This window comes from Lynx rufus, unplaced genomic scaffold (genome assembly GCF_022079265.1).
Source record: "Lynx rufus isolate CCGP_SWC_20201006 ecotype Redwood Valley unplaced genomic scaffold, mLynRuf1.p SCAF_2, whole genome shotgun sequence".
NCBI classification, from domain to species: domain Eukaryota; kingdom Metazoa; phylum Chordata; class Mammalia; order Carnivora; family Felidae; genus Lynx; species Lynx rufus.
The window spans coordinates 146,561,767-146,582,965 of NW_025814834.1; positions in this window are offsets into that span (position 1 = coordinate 146,561,767).

Genomic DNA, 21,199 nt, shown 5'->3' on the forward strand with positions numbered 1-21,199 from the left:
CCCCTCCCCTCTTCTGCCATGTTACATTGGAATGGTTGTCATGAGGGGAAGGAATTAGATTTGCTCTGTATGTCATTGAAGAACAGACTTATGGCCAGAGGGAAAAGGATACAGAGAATATTCTTTGTTGTTGTTTTTTTTAAATGTTTATTGACTTATTTTTGAGAGAGAGATAGAGCATGAGCAGGGGAGGGGCAGAGAGAGATGTACACAAAATCCCAAGCAGACTTCTGGCTGTTAGCACAGAGCCCTATGTGGTGCTCAAACTCACGAACCATGAGATCATGACCTGAGCTGAAACCAAGAATCAGATGCTCAACAGACTGAGCCACCCAGTGCCTCAATACAGAGAATATTCTGGTCACTGATATTTCCTAATGATGCAATGGGCTTCCATGTGAGGCAGTGACCATTTAGGGGAAGACGGATATAAGTTGTCTTCTAGCTCCTGCCAGAGTACTTGGCACAATCATACTAATTTGTGTGAGAATTATGTTAACAATTCCATCATGAAAACTTGTACACACCCATAGGACTTTCTCCAGAGTTACTCACCTCTAATCCACCTGCTCCACATTTCTCATTCATCAGCATCCTGGGTATCTTCTTGTTTGGTTCCATATTCTTTATTCTCCCTCTTGCACTTGAGACTGGAAAACTTATTTGGTCCTCTTTTTCCAGGTCTTAACCTTAACTTCTCATTCAGATGTAACTTTCTCTATCTGTCCTTTGACACTTCAGACCACAACTTTGGGCAAAAGGTACCACAGTTAATGATCTTTCCTCACCAACAAAACAACACGCAATTAAATTGCTATTCATCTGACCCCATCTGATATAGGAAGGGTATAGAACACTGGAAGACTCCTTGTCAGGTCTGCATAGAAGAATCTTACATTAGGAGAGAGGTTGGACTTCATGACAACTAATGTCCCCTTTTATTTTCAGATGTTATGATTTTCTTATTTATATTTGTCACTGCTCACAGGGTGGGCAATAAATAGAAAGTTTTCAGTGGTTCTTTGTCAGTGGTAATGCTCTTTCCAAGAACACCACCATTCAATAGGTCACATATATGTAGAGATGCTTCCGCTCTTTGATATTGCCACCGAACTACTTTCAGCAGGTCATAGGCAGCTCTTGGAGCAGTGGAGATGAACTAATTCTTCCTCATTTACCTTCTTGTCTGGTGTCCTATGAGACCAAAGGAAGCCTATGAAGTACAGCCAGCTACAGAGGAAGAAGGGGTATGGTTTGTCATGGAGCAGTGCCATGCTGATGGCCGTATGGCCATACCATGGCTTTGGCCTCCTTGGCGCCCTGAGCTAACCAAGATTCAATGCTGTTTGAAGGCTTGTGGGGAGGAAATTACAGCCACAGTTGTGTTGATCCTGAAATGATTCAATTCCGTGGAAAGTAGCAGAAGGCTAGGACCCTGGCCCATAGATATCCATGAAGGGATGGTCTTATTAAAAAGACCTCAAAATCTGATCAATCATATCGCTCCACCAATACTCTCCAGCTGCGCCTACAATAATATCCAAACTCCATATCAGTACTTAAATGGTCTGATTTCTGGCCCTCTCTCCAAACTCATCAACTTATTCTAATTGCTACCTCTTGAAAGCAGAAACTACTTCTGTGTCCTGCTCCATCTGCAGTGTTGAGAACAGTACTTGGCATATACTTTAATAACTATTTGTTTCACAAATGGATCTAGACTCTACTTCCAAAGAACTTTACTAAGTTTATATAATGGAATCTCTCATTACTAAATTCTTAAGAATAATCCCTTTTTAAAAATTCTATCCTCATATCCCCATCATGCTTTGGGGATGAAAAGCATTCTTTTGATTAATAATAGGAGAGTTGAAGAAGTGAAGAATAATGTCCTCTCTCGTTCAAACTCCTTGGGGGAATTTGGTTGGGAGAATGGAATTACCCAAGTTGGACTCTGCCCAGCACACCAGGCTTAAGTTATTGGGTAAGAGTACATTAGATAAATGAATTTTGGCAGCTGACAAAATATTCTCTTTATGTGGAAGTGAGTGACCTTGGATTTAGTTTCTTTTAAAGGCTGGCTTTCTCTGGCAGGGGCAAGAGATGATACTTTGAAGGAGCCATCATTTTGCAGTAACAGCAGCAGTACCAGGAAATTTGTGGGTGATTGTAGAGCATCCATTATCTCAGCATCCATTAGGGTAGGAATGCAGTGGACAAATCTGCTTTTCGTTTGCCAGTGTTTAGCCCCTTCGCTTGGAGAATCACCCATGATTATAGCTGAATGTAGTCCAAGATTCATGAGTGCTCTGAATTAGATACCTATGGGCAGAAAGGAAACCATTTATTCATTCCTTTCTTTTTTCTCTGTTTTTCTTCCCCCATTTAATTGTCCCACATTGTCAGTGAATGAGTCAAATGTTCAATATTTTTTCCCCAGAGACTGCCTTTGGCAAAGCAATGCAGTGTATCATACTGTTTCTAAACTAGTTCATCGTGACATTCTGGGATTTCGATAGGACATCTTTTCTGTGTCAAGCTGTCCTAGGATAGCTCATACCCCTTTGTTCACTTTTGACAAGATAGATGGAAGCCAGGGTTATAACATGGCAGGATGAAAGGGAGAAAGTGGGCAGATGAAGGGTGTATGCATTGGGAGGGGAGGGTGCAGACAGCTGAAGGAGTGGTAAAAGTCGTCTTTGTCTGAATAGTCCATATTCCAGCAAGCCCCCAAAGCTGGAAAAGAATTTAAACAGTGGAGGGCTTGAGGTAGTTATATTCTCTGCTAGTAAGGTCATAAGTAATCACCTTTATTGTGAATCCAAATAGAGTATATGGTGCCAGTCACTGTGTGATTTGGAGGAAACCACCCCAAAATACCTCCTCCACCAGCTGGTTGAGTGTTTATAAGCTCTACTCACATCCTTTCTTTGTGTGAAAGTCCTATCTCTCAAAGTCCTTGAGAAAATGCTATCTCACCTGCAAGGGGCAGGTCAGTTAACAGGATCAGGGATGGTTTATTTAGTCAGAGACAAATGCAATGTAGGAAGTTTGGAATGGGGTGGGAGAGGTAGGTCAGTACCAGCAACTGCTCTCACAGTGGAGAGCTCTGGGAAGGCAAGACCAGCAATAAAAGACACTTATTTGGGGGAACAAGTGAGGTGAGCCACAGAATAGTGGCAACATGTGCGAACTATGAAATATTGCTCACTGCTTCCCTTCAAATCTCACACAAGATCATCTCTTGTGGGCAGTCTAATGAGAACAATGCAGGGAAGGGAATTCTGGGAAATGTAGTTCGGCTTCTCCAAGTTGACACCTATCAAGCCACCATTCCAGGTCACCTGATTCCATATCCTGTGGCCTTTCCATAACACCATGTTGTCCCTTTCCAAATGGACTTTTAAGTTACTTGTTCAATCTTTAAACCCATGAAAGACATTTTTCCTAGTTCCACCTAGTCTGAGTGTTGATACCACAGGCCTAGAGCAGGGCTGGCTAGTGGTTAGGGGGCAACATGCATGAGAAAGACTAGGAGGTTAGCATCTCCTAGAACAGATCCAACAACAGACTAAACTCCAGCTGCAAAGGAAAAGGGTCTCATCTGTGGGGGCGTATGCAGTAGGAGTCAGGCATTTTGCTCTTCGTGTACCTCTAGCCCTGCAATACCCCCTCTCACACAGCCACACCCCCAGGGGCAGTTAGGCAGTTTCTGTCCTGCACAGAGAGGTCCAAACAATGAGGGGAAGGAAATGGCTGAAATAAGCCCTGCTTCTCTCACCAGGGTCAGGGACGCTTCAGCCTTGAGGAATGAAAAGCTTTCCAATGCATGGGCCTGGAGGAGGCAACTTTTATGGTTTGCACAAAGGCACTGGACGTATAGTTGAATCAGTTGCCTACAGATCACACGACTTTTCTTTTTTTCCTTTGGGAGAGCCAAGCCAGGACAGTCTGCTGGACTTCGCAGACTTCCCACAACTAGTTCAGCTCCTGTCCTCCCTGTCTGGAGCTTGGGTGGACCTCCATGTGAGGGAAGGAGCTGAGACGAAGAAACCAAATACTTGCACACTGGTCATTTCAAGGCATCAAGACAACGGGACCTTCATCATGACTTTGAAGAATTTCTGCTTTCCCTTTTGAGGGTCAGCAGAGCATTTCAATAAGAAAACTGAGCTTGAGGGATGCCTGGGTGGCTCTGTCAGTTAAGCATCCGACTTCAGCTCAGGTCATGATCTAATGTTTCCTGAGTTTGAGCCCTGCATCAGGTTCTGTGCTGACAGCTAGGAGCCTGGAGCCTGCTTCGGATTCTGTGTCTCCCTCTCTCTCTACCCCTCGCCTGCTCACACTCTGTCTCTCTCTCTCTCTCAAAAAGAAATAAAAATTAAAAAAGAAAAAGAAAAAAAACCTGAGCTTGCCATAGAAGGATTTGGTGTGTGTGTGTGTGTGTGTGTGTGTTATAGAAACTGAGGCAATGCAAGTGCATTTTGTTTTGTTTAATTTTTTTAATGTTTATTTATTTTTGAAAGAGAGAGAGTCAGTTGCCCCAATGTAAGTGTATTTTGAAAGAACCAACTTCCCATCAAGATGGAAGGCAGATTGTTGATTGATTTTGGCTTTACATACTCCATGAGCTTGTATAAGGGGAACATGCCTTATCAGGATGCCCTGATATCTACTTAATATCTACTTAAGATGATTCTTTCCTGCTGCCTGTTGCAGCTCAGTTCTGCCTGCTTTAGTACTTCCAAACTTTTGCTCTGATGCCCGTCTGAGCTTCTGCTTTGATCCTCACAGCCTGGTACCCTCCTGGTAATGGTGTTGTGGGGTGGCTAACTGGAGTTGGTTTTTGGACAATTCTTCATATTTTCTTTTTTAAAATGTTATTTATTTTGAGAGAGAGAGACAGAGACATAGAGCATGAGCAGAGGAGGGACAGAGAGGAAGACACAGAATCCGAAGCAGGCTCCAGGCTCCAAGCTGTCAGTGCAGAACCAACAAGGAGTTAAATAAATCGAAGGGCCACTGTATAAGGATGGTTCATTGTGTCTACACCAGAGTCTTTAAAATAATGTACATGTGTACGTTAGCCAGCTGGTGCACCCCTTCTTGACTCTTAGAGCAGAATCTGGTGTGGGCCAACTGTACTTCTATAGGCATTATGCAACTATACAGGCATTAAAAACTTCCAGTATTTCACTTGATGCTTAAAGGGAAATATGAAGGGGTGCCTGGGTGGCTCAGTTGGTTAAGCGTCCTACTTCGGCTCATGTCATAAAAAGATAACGAGAAATTTAAAGGTAAAATGTATGATATGGAGAAGATGGGAAATGCTTTGTAGAAAAGTAAAATGAGGAAGGGCTTTAGGTTGTACTGGTGAGGGCCCAGGAAGGGAGGGTGTGACTCTTCTAGATGAAGATTTCCTGAAGACTGATCCATAGGACATCTCTTGGGTCACGTAATATTGTTATCTTCATTTTACAGGTGAAGAAACTGAGGCTTAGGATATAAAAACTATCTTGCAAAAATTGATATATTAGCTATTCATATGGTGGAGTCTGTCTCTCCCAGAAGTATTTGCTATGGCCTTCTTCCTAGCTGTAGAATGCAAAGCAGTTGTACACAGTTAAGGAATTGTAACATGAGGGATCAGCCAAAGGCATGAGATAGAGAAAAGGTTACATTTCCTATGGCTCCTCTCATCACGATGGCTTAGCCGGCCTGCTTACCCACGCTTCCTCTTTTTTTTTTTTTTTTTTTTTTTTAAATTTACATCCAAATTAGTTAGCATTTAGTGCAACAATGATTTCAGGAGTAGATTCCTTAATTCCCCTTACCCATTTACCCCATCCCCGCTCCCATAGCCCCTCCAGCAACCTTCTGTTTGTTCTCCATATTCAAGAGTCTCTTATGGTTTGTCCCTTCCCTGTTTTTATATTATTTTTGTTTCCCTTCCCTTATGTTCATCTGTTTTGTCTCTTAAAGTCCTCACAGGAGTGAAGTCATATGATATTTGTCTTTCTCTGCCCAGTCTTCTTCTTGAGCTAGGATCAACCTCTGCATGATGCTAGGCAGGGTTCTGTGGCCATAGAATAGGTTTTAAAAAGAAATTTCAGCCAATTAAAAAATTTGTTTTAACATTTATTCATTTTTGAGAGACAGAGACAGAATGTGAGCAAGGGAGGGGCAGAGAGAGAGGGAGACACAGAATCTGAAGCAGGCTCCAGGCTCTGAGCTGTCAGCACAGAGCCTGATGCAGGGCTTGAACCCACGAACCGTGAGATCACAACTTGAGCCGAAGTCAGACGCTTAACTGAAGAATCCACCCAGGTGCCCTTGGCCAATTTTTAAAAGTTATTGGATTGTTTAGAGCAGTTTTAGGTTCACAGCTAAACTGAGCAGAAAGTACAGAGAGTTCCCATATACCCCCTGCCCCACACATGTACAGCCTCCCTGACTGTCCACATCCCACCAGACTTTTTATTTATAAGGTTAACTCCTTCCATGTCTTGCTTCTTTCTTGTGAATTAAATGTGGGCTGCAGATTCAAATCATATCACTCCCTACATGCTGAGTCCCCCATGCATACCTGGGCTGCCATGTCTGTTGGGGGCTTGCCGCTGTCCCTCATAGATGGAGGTACCAGAGCCTGCAGAGGAGGTCAGAAGGCACACAGGGGACACAGACAGGCGGTCGGGTTCCTGTGTGCTTGCAGGCCCATGAGCCGCTGCAGGTCTGAGGTCATCCCTGCTTAGTAGCTCAAGTCACCTTCTCCTCCTGTCCAAGGTTATGATTTCGTTTCTAGGAATTTCTCAGCCCTGGATTTCCCCTTTTGCTTTTTAGTTTCTCATCCTAAGTTGGCTCAGCTTGTCCTCCAGACTTGCCTGAAAACTCCTTATTTAATGTTGAGCCTTGAATAAATTCTCATCTGCCACAGAGTGCTGAGTCACAGTGATGTCACAGACTGCAAGCTGCCTTCCAGCCTGGTGGGCTTGCCCCGCGGCTGGCAGGAAGCAGCGGCCAGCCAGACACCCACACCTTCGGGCAGAGCCACTTCTGAGAAGCAGTCGGGGTGGAAATGTGTCATCCGCCAGGCGGGTGGGAGAGAGGCATGAGGGTGGGAGTGACATCATGCCTGCTCCTGCTGGATTTGAGGGGAGGTCATGCTTGAGCTTGACTTTTGAGGGAAAAGGAGTTGAAGTCATTGACCAGCTTTCTTTACTTGAGAGTCAGGGGAGGAGGTCACACTGGGGTTTAGCTTACTTGAGAGAAGAAACAATGGGATCGTGCTGCGTGTCCCTTACTTGGGGTCCAGGAGTGAGGGGAGAGGGTACAGCTAATTAGAGGCTGGGGAAGTTACAGAGAGTCCTAGCCTCCATGTGGCGATTTGCCTTCCTCCATGAAGAGCTTGCTTATCTCTGGGAAAGAGTCTGAGGGGAGGACACCCTCCTGGGCAGCACAAAGCTTGGCTAATTCTGCTGCTCTGCTCAGGACACCCAGGGCCACGCTAGGACTTTCGTGGGCCCTGCTCCCTTTTTTCCACCATGGGCACTTTCCTTCATTAAAGAAAGAATTAAAAATTATATATATCATATATTATATTATATTATATTATATTATATTATATTATATATTTTTAAAATATTTATATTTGAGAGAGAGAGAGAGAGAGTGAGCAGGGGAGGGCACAGAGAGAGGGAGACACAGAATCGGAAGCAGGCTCCAGGCTCTGAGCTGTCAGCACAGAGCCCCATGTGGGTCTTGAACCCACAAACTGTGAGATCATGACCTGAGCCAAAGTTGGATGCTTAACCCGACTGAACCACCCAGGTGCCCCTAAAAATTATAATTTATAACTGTGTCGGTATAAAGATGAATATAATCCAGGCTAGAACCATTATTATATAAGCATTATGATATTCGTTTTCCTTAGAATTTTAGAAGAAATTAAGATTAAAATATTTTTGTGGGCCTCTATTTAAGTAGATAAATTGGCCCTAGGGTCAGGGCTCTCCTCACCTTCAGAAAGGAATCTGCCCCCCTCCCCCACCAAATCCCTTGCCCTCATTTTGCCGATAGGAGATGCCCCAGCGGGGAGTGGACTCACAGAAGCCCACAGAACCGCACCAGCCTCCACGTACAGACAGAAGGCACAGTGAAGAAGCTGGGTGGTCCATCAGGATGCAGGCTTGCTTAAAAGGACTACTTTCAGGGGCGCCTGGGTGGCTCAGTCGGTTGAGTGTCCGACTTCAGCTCAGGTCATGATCTCACAGCTTGTGAGTTCAAGCCCCGTGTCGGGCTTGGTGCTGACAGCTCGAAGCCTGGAGCCTGCTTTGGATTCTGTGTCTTCCTCTCTCTCTGCCCCTAACCCACTCGGATTCTGTCTCTGTCTCTCTCAAAAATAAACATTAAAAAAAAAAAAAAGACTTTCAGGTAGTTGTAAGAGCTGAGTTATTCATCCAAGAGGAGATACTAGTCATTTCCTCAGGCAAAGGCAGAGATCAGAGGCATGATTTGGAAACAATGTCATAGGTGATCAACTAGTGCGGAGGAAACAATTTAAGGTAGGAGTGATCACATAAATTATCCACATCCATTCACTCATCTCATTCAACAAATATTTATTGAACATCATCTATGTGCTAAGCTCTAGGCCTTGGGGATACCGACAAGTTCTGGCTTCCGTGGAGTTTAAATTAATACTATACACCGTACATTTGAATTCTCCAATGTATCTATTTATAACCACAGGAAAACCAGCAGGGGGTACTTATGAGCCCTGCTGCCCCCTGAGGCAGGATTAGATTTACTAAATTGAGTTCTCAAAAATGTGAAATTGCTCATTCATTTTGCACTGCCTCTGTCCTAGCATCTATTAAACGTAGATGTTTAAAATACACTTAAAAATAGTGTAAGTAGATCTGCCCTTGTTTTTCCTTTCATACTGAGACCCAAAAAATCTCCGGTCCCACCTCACACAGGCTGGGTCACATAATAGTAACTCTGTCAGAATAATCTGCCGAGACTCATAGTTGCCATTTCTGTCATTGACTAACCTCTACCTCCACTTCTAGGCCCAAACCCCAATATCCACCCAAGTCACTTTGAAAATAGAAGATGGTTTTTTCTTCTTTTCCCTCTAAGTATCTGCCAGAACCAGAGGAGATGAAGAAGTCATTGCTAATTAATGAAGTTTCCAAATGTCAAAATAGAAATCATTCCTGTCACTAAACACAACTAGAACTGAAATGTGTGAGCAGAATTGCCTAGACAGTTCATCAGCTAATCCCAGAAGAGCTGGGAGATTCAGGAGCAGAGGAAGGTTCCTGCTGTGACACTAAGGTATGAGAAGTGACTGGCAGCGGGGGACGAATCGCACAGCCAGGAAATGGCTTTTTTTTGGAAGAAAAATTACCTGAATCATTTCAACATTGAAAAAAAATGTAAACAAACCTTGGCATGGGGAAATATCCTAAACAAAAAAAGTTTATACATACACAGACAATAAGGAAAAGTGTGGTACCTATGATACGGCTTAAATACACAAACAGCAAACCCCAATCCCCTTCCCAAGGACGGAACCACCAGGTCACCCTGCCATTTCTGGACCTTCCACCTGGCCTGAGTGATGAAGTTCACCCCTGACCCTTACTGACAGAGGCTGTGCTCTCCATGGGAGAAATCTATGAGCCTCCAAGACCAGCGAGAGGAGAAGGGAGGATGTAAGGGGGCAGGACTCTCACCCCTCCAGGGAATTATCAGGCAGAGTAGGATACTAGACATTTCTCCAGGCTACACAGAGATGTACCAAGCCCTTGGAAGCCACATCGCTGATGCCGACATGTGAGGCTTGGATGGAGTCCACTCTTCCTAGTCTGTATATGTAGTCACCCTCTCTCTCTCCCTCTCTCCCTCTCTCCTTCTCTCCTTCCCTCCCTCCCTCACTTCCTTCCCTCCCTCCCTTCTTTCTCCCTTCCTTCCTCCTTTCCTTCCTTCCTTCCCTTCCTTCTGTGTAGGAAGTCGTATATACAGAGTATACAGAACATCATTTAATCTGTTTTAGTTGATAATAAAAATCTTTCTGGAATTTCAGATTCACCATTAGGAATTATTTTCATCGGATATGACAAATATTGACGTAGAAAGTCTGGAGACTAGTCTGAATTGGCAAAGCCTTAAGAAATATCCTGAAAGTTGGTTATGAGAAATTCTCAATTTACAGTCACTTTCTTGAGAGTTTGCATTCTTTCTTAAAAGTCAAAGGCAGAAGAATTTCTGATTAGCTAAAGTTTCTGGTTGTTTAGTCTCTGGTGGAAGCTTTCCTTGCTCTTGTCCTCTCTTCTTTTCTAGATACATCAGGGTTAAAATACTAGGAAGAATTAATGAGGGGAAATCCCCCTCCTATTTATATAAACCATCCACATATCTGGCTGCAAAATCATCTTCATATACATAATTATCTCTGGTTGAAACATTTTATCTTGATTAATTAAGGCACTTCAGCTGCTCCCAGCAGCAGGAAAGAGTTTCTGGAAAGGACTCCAAAGTCACTTGGCCTTCTTTAACAGCTCTGCTGTCCACAAGTCTAGACTGGCAAATGCTTACCACTGCTTTAAAATTTTTTTATCTCATAGAACAGAAGTGTGGCAGTTACATACTTCAAATTACTTCTGTTATAACTGAACACTACCTACATAATTAAGAACCTCAACCTGAAAAAATCCTTTTCTTTTTTAAATGTCCCAGATTTTCACTGTAGAAAATTATAAAATACAGAGAAACAAAGAAGAGAATAAAGATCACATATAATCACACGACTAAGTGATCAGTTTCATAATATTTTGGTGAACATCTTTCAAGTATTTTTTCAATCCATATGATTTTTTTAATATTCAACTGAAAGCTTACATTCTAATAGGGATGCTTTTTTTTTGGCCACTAAAAAATATATCACACACATTTTGCCCATGCAGTTAAGTATTCATATGGAATAGGACATTTAATGTCTATGTGGTTCTCAGTTGTGTAGATGTGTTATAATTTATTTAATAAATCTATTGGGAATTCCAATTAGATTGTTGTCATTTTTTTTTTCACTGTTGTATATAACACAGACATGGACAGCCTTGTGCATAAATCTTTTCAAGAATCCCTAATTACTTCTTTATGGCAAATTCCCAGATATGGAATAGCTCACTGACAGGGCTTAAACATTTTCACATCTTTTACTAAAAGACTGAAAAATGGATGCATACATTTAGTCTCTTAAAGACTTTTAAGACTTTTATCTACATCTTCAACAACATACCATCTTCAAAATAAAGCTTTACTAATTTGGTTGTTGAAAATGGGAATCTCATTTTCATTGAAATGTCTTTGAATACCAGTGAGGTTGAGCACTGTTTTATGCATTTAATTGGCCATTTGTTTGTGGGCTCTGGGGAATGGTCCATCGTACCATGTACTCAATTTCCTACTGTGATGGTTATCATTTACTGATTGGTCTGTGGGTAGCTAACTGTTTGTTCTTTTCCACTGTCAGGCCATTTCTAAAGTTGAATTTTATGGCAATGTTTGTTTTACATGCTTCCTTTCTGTCACCTTTTCTACGACGGTCATGGAAAATGAACACATAGTAAAAACTGGCCAAATTACTTTGCTTCCAAATTTGCAAGAAATCTTTCTTCTTCTAAGTCTACTCATGCCATTACTCTGTTTTGAAGTTTTGCAGTGGCTCCTTTTCACCTTTAGAATGAAAATGAAAGTTACCAGAAAAAAATGACGTAAAAGATCTAGCAGCAGATCTCACCGCTGTTGTGCTGTTCAATACTGTAGCCAGAGTAGATCTTCCGTGAAGTGTTCTTATCACACACATAGAATAATAATAAATAAGATGGCAGGAGCAAACCCTTGGAGGCGATGGAGGTGTTTAGGGCATAGATGGTGGTGATGATTTCACAGGTATATACTTACCTCCAAACTTATCAAGTTGTATTGATTCTGTACAATTTTTTGGTATGTTAATCATGATGTGGAGAACAAAGGCAAAAGGAAACGTAGTAAAATTAAATTTCCTTAAAACTTGCAGCCCATCGACAAATACTTGGGACAGGCAGAGTAAGACATTCCTCCAGGAACTCCCAACTGTCTTAATGCTTTTCTAAAGGCAAAAAGCAATCTTAGCTTGATGATAGCCACGTCTCCAGCATCCTGTAAGGCCTCTCTAACCCATGAAAATCTTTTGGGAACTTATTTGTCTCTACCCCAACAGAAAACTAGCAGCTATTTCTGCCCTTGGTTCCTATCCCTGTGCCTTAAAAAAAACACCTTTTTTGTACCGAAAATATCTCAAGAGTTCTTTCTTGACCATTTGCTCCAGGACCCCACATTAAATCACATCAAAGCATGCCTCAATAAAGTGATGTAAAAAATACAGTAGCCACATGCAGCTATTTAAATTTAAATTAAAAAAAAAGAAAATTAAAATTCAGTTCTCTTGTTCAATAGCCACATGTTATCTTGTGGCTCCTGTTTTGGACAGCAGAGGTATGGAACTTTTCCATCTAGACAGCACTGATCAACAGATTTCGCTTTTTCCAGTCCTTGGGTGTGCTCCCTTCTACTTCTCTGAGCTGATGCTTAGAAGGCCCTTCTCCTTTTCTTTGGCTAATTTCCACACATCCTTCAACATACAGCTCAGATGTCACCTGCTCTGGGGAAGTGTCTCCTGACCACTCATGTCTCGAGTCTGGATGGCATGTCCTTCTGTGGCTCACAGAACTCCGGCCACAGCATGCCCACTATTATCAGCCACAGATGTCAGTTCACTGGTCCACGTCCCCTACCAACACGTCGAGGGAAGAAGACACGTTTTCAGTTCCATATTCCCCAGGACCCAGCATAGTGTCTGGGAAACAGACAAAGCTTAGTGGACCATATGGACTGCCCACCATTTGCCCCAACCTGTGCAAATGCAATGGGTTATTCTTTAAAATTCTCAAGAATTAAAACACACACACAAAAAAAGTATTCAAGGAGCAGCCCATGTTTTAAAGAATAGTACAATGATTAACTATAATAATGAAATACATGGGTGTTCTTTATGAGCTTCCTCACAAAAGATAGTTACAATGGCAATATGGATCCTTTCTCTTGTTAGAGCTATAGATATAGGACCTTTATACTTGAACACATGTGTATCATTGGAACAATTCCAAGTCATATCCTCTTGAGAATTTTCACCCCAAAATAAAATACTATAAAAACTTAACTGTTATTATTAGCCTTCCAGAGTCTCTCAGGAGTCTTCATCTCATTTTCCTTCTAAAGTTACAGCATGTTGCTGGCAGAGTATGCATTTTTGAGCAGCAGGCCCAGGATACATTTTTCCTTTTAACTAAAAAAAAAAAAAAACCAAAAACCAAAAAACACAATTAATATGTATTTCTTAGAGGAAAAAAATTAAAAATACTGATACATATAAGGGCTTAAGGAAAACTCATTCATAATCCTACTACCAAATGACATATTCTGTTTGTATTTGGCATGTAACTTCCCCCAATTTTTAAAATCACAGATATATGTATTTTTATTTCTTGCAAAAGTGAGATCATACTGTACTTTGATTTTTTTCGATTAACACATCATGAATGTTAATGTGGCAATAAACATGCCTGTAACATAATTTTTAATGTCTATCTAGTGTTTTATTCTATAAAGGTACCATTTCAAAAAAATCACTGTTTTTTGGAAGCTTGGATTATTTCTGTCTCCCCCCAACCCCCCTTGTTAATAGTGCTGTGATGGATGGTTCTCCTTCTGACTAAATGTTTTCTAGAGATCTGTAGATCTGAATTTCTCCAGTGCAGAAATAAAGAATGCCCTTCCTTTGGGGTTTTAGAGTATGATGGGCAGAGGTGAATATAAACCTGCCCAGGATGACCTAGGAGCAAAGCAACCAAATTAATGGGTCCAGAGTGTTATTTTGAGGTCAGTGAGCCACTGGTAGTGGGTTCCCTAGAAAACAGACTGAGGCAAAACTTACCTGCTCATGCTTCTTTGGGAGGTGCAATGGCAGGGTTACAAAAATGAGAGAAAAGGACAATCAAGGCCGGGAAAGAGGAAAGTGAATACTGGTTAATGGGTTGGTCACAGCTTCATGATACAACACAGCCAGTCCCTTGCTAGCATGGGATGCTCTAGCAGGGCATACCAAACAGCTGAGCATAGGGATGATCCATAGGAGGAACGAAGGGAGCAGAATATATTGCTAGCGCCCTGGGGTCTCCTTTGTCTTTGGTTCAAGTAAACCCCACGGGGCATGAACTCCCCCCACTTCCAGGTTGAATCACCTGGTCCCTCTGGACAGCCGCTGCCAGCACGATGTGATGCTCAGAGGTGCCATGCTTCCTCTGTGTCTGAAAGCGACTGGAGGAGGGAGGGGCTCCCAGGCTCTGGTCGGGGAGAAGGCAGGTGACCAGAGATGCTCCCACTGTGGCAGGCTCACTGGGGTCCAGCCAGATTCTGAGCCTCACCCTGGGGGGAGGCAAGGGAGTGAGAAATACACTAAGAAATGGTACCAGCAGAGGAGGGGGACGACCTCTAGCTTTTCAACCTGTAGTTTTCCCTGGAGGCCCATCAGAGGCCTCGGTTTTGAGAAAAAAAGGATTCTATTGAGTGCTGTCCGCAGGATACACCAAGTCCCATTCTCCCCAGGAGGTAGGACAGGAATGCAGTGTTGCAAAGAACGGGAAAAGGAAATTAAGTTCTGTGGGCAGGAAAGCTCCACCTTTCCTCTGGGGACAGAAAAAGAGCAAGAGGTCAGACGGGGACACTTGGCTGAGTCGAGCCACGTCCTCTTCCACTTCTCCTGGTCTGGACCATCCAGCCCACATGACTCAAACAGGCAGCCTGGGCTCGCCCAGGAGTGGGCTTCAGAGAGGGTGGCAGATACAAAGTGTGTACATCCTCGTGTGCCCTGAGATCAACCAATGGCACCTCCAAATGACCAAAACCTAAGGGGCAGGGGCAGAGGAAGGAGGCGAGTTATGTCGTGAGAATTACACTCAGAGTTCAATTTAATTGAGTGGTTTCCTTTATGACTTTCCAAACTCTCAACAGGGCAAATTTCCTGCAATTAGCTGGGCTATTAAAAAAAAATGGCAGCAAAGCAAAGGAAGAAACTAGGGTGTGAAAGAAGAGGAAGAGGCAGGGACAGAGAATGAGTCCTCTGGGTGGTTTCCCTGAGGTGTCCTAATGCCAAGGACAAGTTCAAGCAACACATTGTTCGTGAGTCTCGTTATGCACAGCCAAGTTTGCTCTGGGCATTGTCAGTCTGCCGATGCTTGGCTTCTCCTTGCAGCTTTTGGTTTTCTGCAAGACCAGATGGTAGTGTTTTCTTTTTACAAGGATTTGAAAACAGGGAGGAAATTCTCAGATAGATGTGGTAGGATTATCCGGGCTTTGAACGTAAAGGAGGATGGGTTGAAATTCTTCGCCCTTTCCCATTGCCTGAAGGATAAGCCCAAGAGCTCCCGGGCTTGGGTGACACGGGCAGGGCGCGTGCCAGTGGCTCCACCATGTCTCTTCATCTTCACCTTTCATCAGTGCCATGGTTCATGATTCTTCCCTGGCCCTAAGCCCTCCAATGACACTGGGTGGTCTTGCAGGTTTCTGTGCCCACGCAAAAAGCTCTTTCCCCACAGTCTTCTCATTTTTGCTTGGGGGGGTCACATGCGTCAAGACTCAGCTCCGGTTCACTCCCAGAAAGCTTTCCAGTCATCAGGTGAATGTGACCGCACCCTTGCCCTCACGTGTAGCATGAGCTCTTGTGACACATTATTGCTATTGAATACTTGGTTGTCTTTTCCTATTGGATTAGAAAGTGCTTCAAAGCAGGGATCATCTTCATTTTTGATCCCTCAGCACCTAGAAGAGTGTCTGCCACCTGCAGTGTGCTCAGTAAATATGGTTAGTGGAAAAAGAGCGTGTGTTTCCAGAGTACTGCACTTTCACACTTGCTACACCACTCGTCACGTGGCCCCCTGGCACTGCTCACCTGTGATTCTCCTGGGATGCACCGGCTCCTTGAGGCCAAAGCTACAAGCTTACTGCCTCTAAGACAATGCCTAGCACGTCCAAATACGAGTTGGCTTTTGGAAAATGTACAATACTGTATGGTATTTCTTACATTCCCCAGAGCTCAGTCCACAGTCATCATGATACTGGCAAAACTCCTGAGTGCAAGCGCTGAGCTGGGCACATTGTATGCATCACACCCTAAGCATCACCACAGCGCTTGAGGGGGGTACCCCCTACCTGCTGCCCATTTTACAGAGGAGGAGACTGTGACTCAAGGAGCTAAGTGATTTGCTCCAATACACACATCCAGACAGTGACACATGTGAGAGGTCAATTCTGGCTTGAATTCAGATGCTACGAAGCAGCAAGACTTTTGGCTCCAGCCCTTACCCCCTGTATTTCCAACTACCTGTCAGCATTTGAACTCCTGGAGAAAAGGGAATAAGTCATTGCTCCCTAACTCCATCCATGTCTCCTCACAGTCCAGTAACTGCTGCAGGATATAGCTAACCATCCACTTGGCTGACTATACATATGATTACATAGTCACCTCATTGTATTCTCTTGCTATTAAACCTTAGGTCATATCATAGAGGCCCTGCAAATAGCTATGACTTATGGCTGAGGATACTGGTAGAATTTCAAGAGCACAGATTGTCTTTTATTTATTTTTTAATGTTTATTTACTTATGAGAGAGAGAGAGAGAGACAGCACGAGTGGGAGAGGGGCAGAGAGAGAGGGACACGGAATCTGAAGCAGGCTCCAGGCTCCAAGCTGTCAGCACAGAGCCCGATGCAGGGCTCGAACCCACAAGCAGTGAGATCATGACACGAGCCGAAGTCAGTCGCTTAACCAACCGAGCCACCCAGGTGCCCCATCTTTTCTTTTCTTTTTTTTTTTTAAGATTGTTTTTATTTTTAAGTAATCTCTACACCCCATGTGGGGCTGGAACTCACCACCCTGAGATCAAAAGTCTCATGCTCTACCTACTGAACCAGCCAGGCACTCCAAGCACAGATTGTCTTTACCTTGATTGAGACCAGGACTGGTGATAAACTGTGAAAATAGATTTACAATTTAGCAAGGACAGAATTTGAGGTATTATCAGCATTGGGATACATAACATTTTAGTATTTCCTGAGAGGGGACAAATATGCATGTTTTTAACATACACAGAGACCAAAGAGTTTATGTTCACTGTCCCAAGGTTATGCATCAGGTAAATGGACAGAGAGGATTTGAATTCACGCTGGATTCCGGGGCTTGTGTTGGAAACGTAGGTCAGACCTAGATTATGGTAAACCTTGAAACACAGGCTAAGGTCTACAGACTGTATTAAGAAGACAGCAGAAGGTTTTGAGCAGAGGAAGCAATAAGATCAGAATTACATTCTGGAAAACCAGTCCAGCAATGGAGAAGAGGAGAAAGCAAGGATGGAGGGACAGCACCCTGTGGAGGCTGTTGCCAATAGTTGTGCTTAGATAAGGTTGCTGTTCTCATATACATGCAACCTGAGATGACAGGACAGGAGGAAATGCCCAGAAGGCTGCTGAAGTGGGATGCAGAGAGCAGTGGTAACCAAGGGCACAGATCTGGGAGCTGCTATAGGAAGGCAGCCGACGTTGCCCTGAAAGTCATGAGGTCACTAAGGGTTCCTGGGAGGACCAAAGGGGGACAAAGGGCTGAGGATGAAACTTGGAGATTTGGCACATTCAGAGGGTTGGAGAAAGGCCAGGTAATGTTGAAGAAGACAGGAGGCATAGTCAGGTGCAGCCCAGAGCAAGGGCTTGTAGCAAACTGGCTGATGAAACAATTTAACAGCAGACACCAGCATTCCTTTTAACGGAATTGCGCTGAGAAAATCTTGGACAAGCTGCCAGGGTGGAAGAGATGAGCGAGGAGGTGGATAGAGGAAGGCGGCGGAAGAATAGAGAAAGTTAAACTGCCCAGCTCTGGACCGAGGACTTTGAGCTTGGGGGTGGGGCAGAGAAGGGGGGGGAGGGGTGGGGGTGGTCGAAGAATTCCGTGGACAGGCTGAGGGCTTTTACAACTATGAGGCTGGAAAGTGGCTTGCATGGCTCTCCTGAATGCTCTGCTCTCTCCCCAAACCTCCACTAGAGTCTCCAAAACGCACCCACGCCTGGTGTGTGTGTTGGGGGAAGTCAAGGACCAGGGCGGACTCCTCTCTCAGGTCTGGAAGGGGGATCCAACACTTGGAACGGTGAGGTGATGCGCGCAAGACATTCCACAGAAACAGAGGCTCAGAGCCGGTGGCCTGAAACCATAAACATACCGGAAATTTGTCAAGGTTTTGGGGGAGGGCAAGGGGCTGCAAAGGGCGTGGAGCGGAGGGTATAACCAATTTCACCCAAGTCTTAAGACCCATTCCGACTGCAGCTGACCTCCGCGGTACAAGCTTATGACGGAAGGAAGGCATGCCATTGAAGAGTTATTCTTTCCGGATGAACTGAGCACGCTGGTGGATTTTACGAGAGCGAACACGAGCGAGGGGAGCCCGCGGTGCGTGGTTTGACGATGAGTAGGCTGGAGGGAGGGCACCGATCCCGAGGCAGCCTTACACACCCTCGGTTCACATCGGCCGACGGGGCAGGCTGCCCAGCTGCGAGTCATTAGTTTACCCTGTCTGCTGGAGCACATCTCTGGGACTTTTCTGGTCCCTTTGCTCGTGAGTAATTGTTTCCTAGAAAACGTTCCCCAACCCTAAACGTTCCTCCTGAGCTGAAAGGATGCGAGGTAACAAGACAAGGCTGTTGCGAAGCAAGGGGTGGGCGGCTCCCTGGGCGGGTGCGTCGGGAGGGGAGGGCAGGGAGCTGGGCTGGGGCGGCAGAGAGGGACGTGGCTAGCCGGTCGCCCCAGGTCTCTCCACTTTTCCACACAGACTCTGATGAGACTTTTCCTCCGATTGCTTTAAGTCACAGAGCAGGGGTGTGTGCGTGTACATGTGCCTCTCCCAGCACCATACGAAATTTTGGCTGACATTGGGAGACACATAGGATAGGAAAGTTTTGTGAAAGCACCTTGCTTTAATCGTCAAAAAGTCGACGGTTAAAACGAATATTTTTAAGAGCTGTGCAATTTATTTTTGTGAACTCTACCCACAACGTGGGGCTCAAACTCAGGACCCCAAGATCAAGAGTCGCATACTCTACTGACAGAGGCAGCCAGGTGCCCCAAAAGTTGATGATTTCTTAAGATGCAATTCCATAAAATGAAATGATGACTTCCTTGCAGTAAATTCATAACAAACTCTGCCAGGCTCTCCCAACTTGTCCAAAAAAAAGAAGAAACAGAGGAAAGGGATGAAGGAAATATTAGCTGGCTCAGTTTTCGGGTTTTCTTTAATAATCATTGGATCTGCTAAAGGAGTGTGTAAAATTTATCAGTGTTATTTGGCTTCTGTGGATCCTGTATTTATTATATACAGTTGCTAGTGAATGTTAGAGTGTCAGTGAGAGGTGGTGCTTAATGGTTGAAGAGACTGGTGTGGATAGTGTCACAGATTGTAATCTTCACAGATGCCACAACATTTTTTGTTCCACGTATTCTTACAATCCTGACACACCTCTTATTGAAAGGTGGGGTGTGTAGTCCCTCTCCCCTACTCCTAAACTGGGCAAGATTTACAACTGTCTCAACCAGTAGAATATGGCAGTAGTGATGTCACAAGAGTAAGGTGATACAGCATCCTTTCTGCCTACTAGAATAGTCTGTTCGGAGCCCTAGGGTATCACATAATGCCTCTGATTCCCCTGAAGCTGACAAGCTGTGTGAAGGCTCGGGCTATGTGGAGAGGACCAGCTGAGGTTATAGCCAACAGCCAGAAGCGAATGCCAGAGGTAGGAGTGAAGATGACTCCAGATGATTCTAGCGCCCAGCCATTGAGTCTTCCCAAATGAGATTCCAGATGCTGTGCAGAGATATGCTCTGCTATGTTTGATAAGTTTTTGCTATGCCCTCCAAATTCCATACCCATGGAATCCGGGAGTATCATGAAAGAGTTGTTTTAACCTACCAAGTTTTGGGATGGCTTGTTACAGGGCAATAGTAATTGGAACAGGTATGAAACCAGGAGCTCTAACTAGTCTCCGAATCCTCCTGAGATACTTTGTTGGAGCATTAGAGTTTCTTGGAACACTATTGGAAAACCTCCTAACTAACCAATCTTTAAGGGCTCCAAATTCTCTGTTTCTAATAAACCTGGAATATAATAGCTTTATCAAGAAAGTGAAGTATCTTGTCTAGGGTAATGGATTGAATGGTGTCCCCCGCAGTGGCCAAGGACAGGCTGTCCCAAGATGGGCCACTTTGGCATGAAGATTATTTTCAGTTGAAGGGAGTTGAGACCCTGCAGGCTCAAGAGAAAATTTTTGCCCCTCCTTTAACTAAATAGAAGAATATAAATTGCGGTCTTTCCCAGAGTAAGGGTTATTAACAGATAAATTTTATCTGAGTGACCTATCTATATGGCAGAGCAAACATCTAATTACTAAACATCTGCTTGTCTTATTGCCCTGTGAATGGCATTCCTTCCCTTCAAAGTCCCAGACCTCTATCCTCTTCTCCTTAGTTCATGATGACATACAGATCTCATTTTTCCTGACTGTCTTTGGAGTTTCCAGTCTGTGTATTCCCCATACATATGCTATCAACATTTTTTTTCTCCTAAAAATTTTTTTTCTCGTATCAATTTGATTCTTAGGCCAGGGACCTGGAAGAGAACAGGAATTCTTGCTCTTCAACATCCTCAGAATGATAAAGTCCTAAGCATTTGGAAATAGGGTCTTTGCAGATTATCAAGATGAAATTATCAGGATGGGCCCTAATCAGTATGATGGAATCCTTATAAGAAGGGGAAGTTTGAACACAGAGGTAGACACACACAGGGAGGACGCCAAATGAAGATGAAGGCAGACATTCAGGGATCCATCTACAAGTCAAGGATTGCCAAAGATTGCCAACACACCACCAAGAGACAGGAGGGAGGCGTGGAGCAGATTTTCCCTTACAGCCCTTAGCAGCCACCAACCCGGCTAACATCTTGATCTAGAACTGTAAGGCGATATATTTGTTTGTGGAAGCCACCTGTGTGTGGTAGTTTGT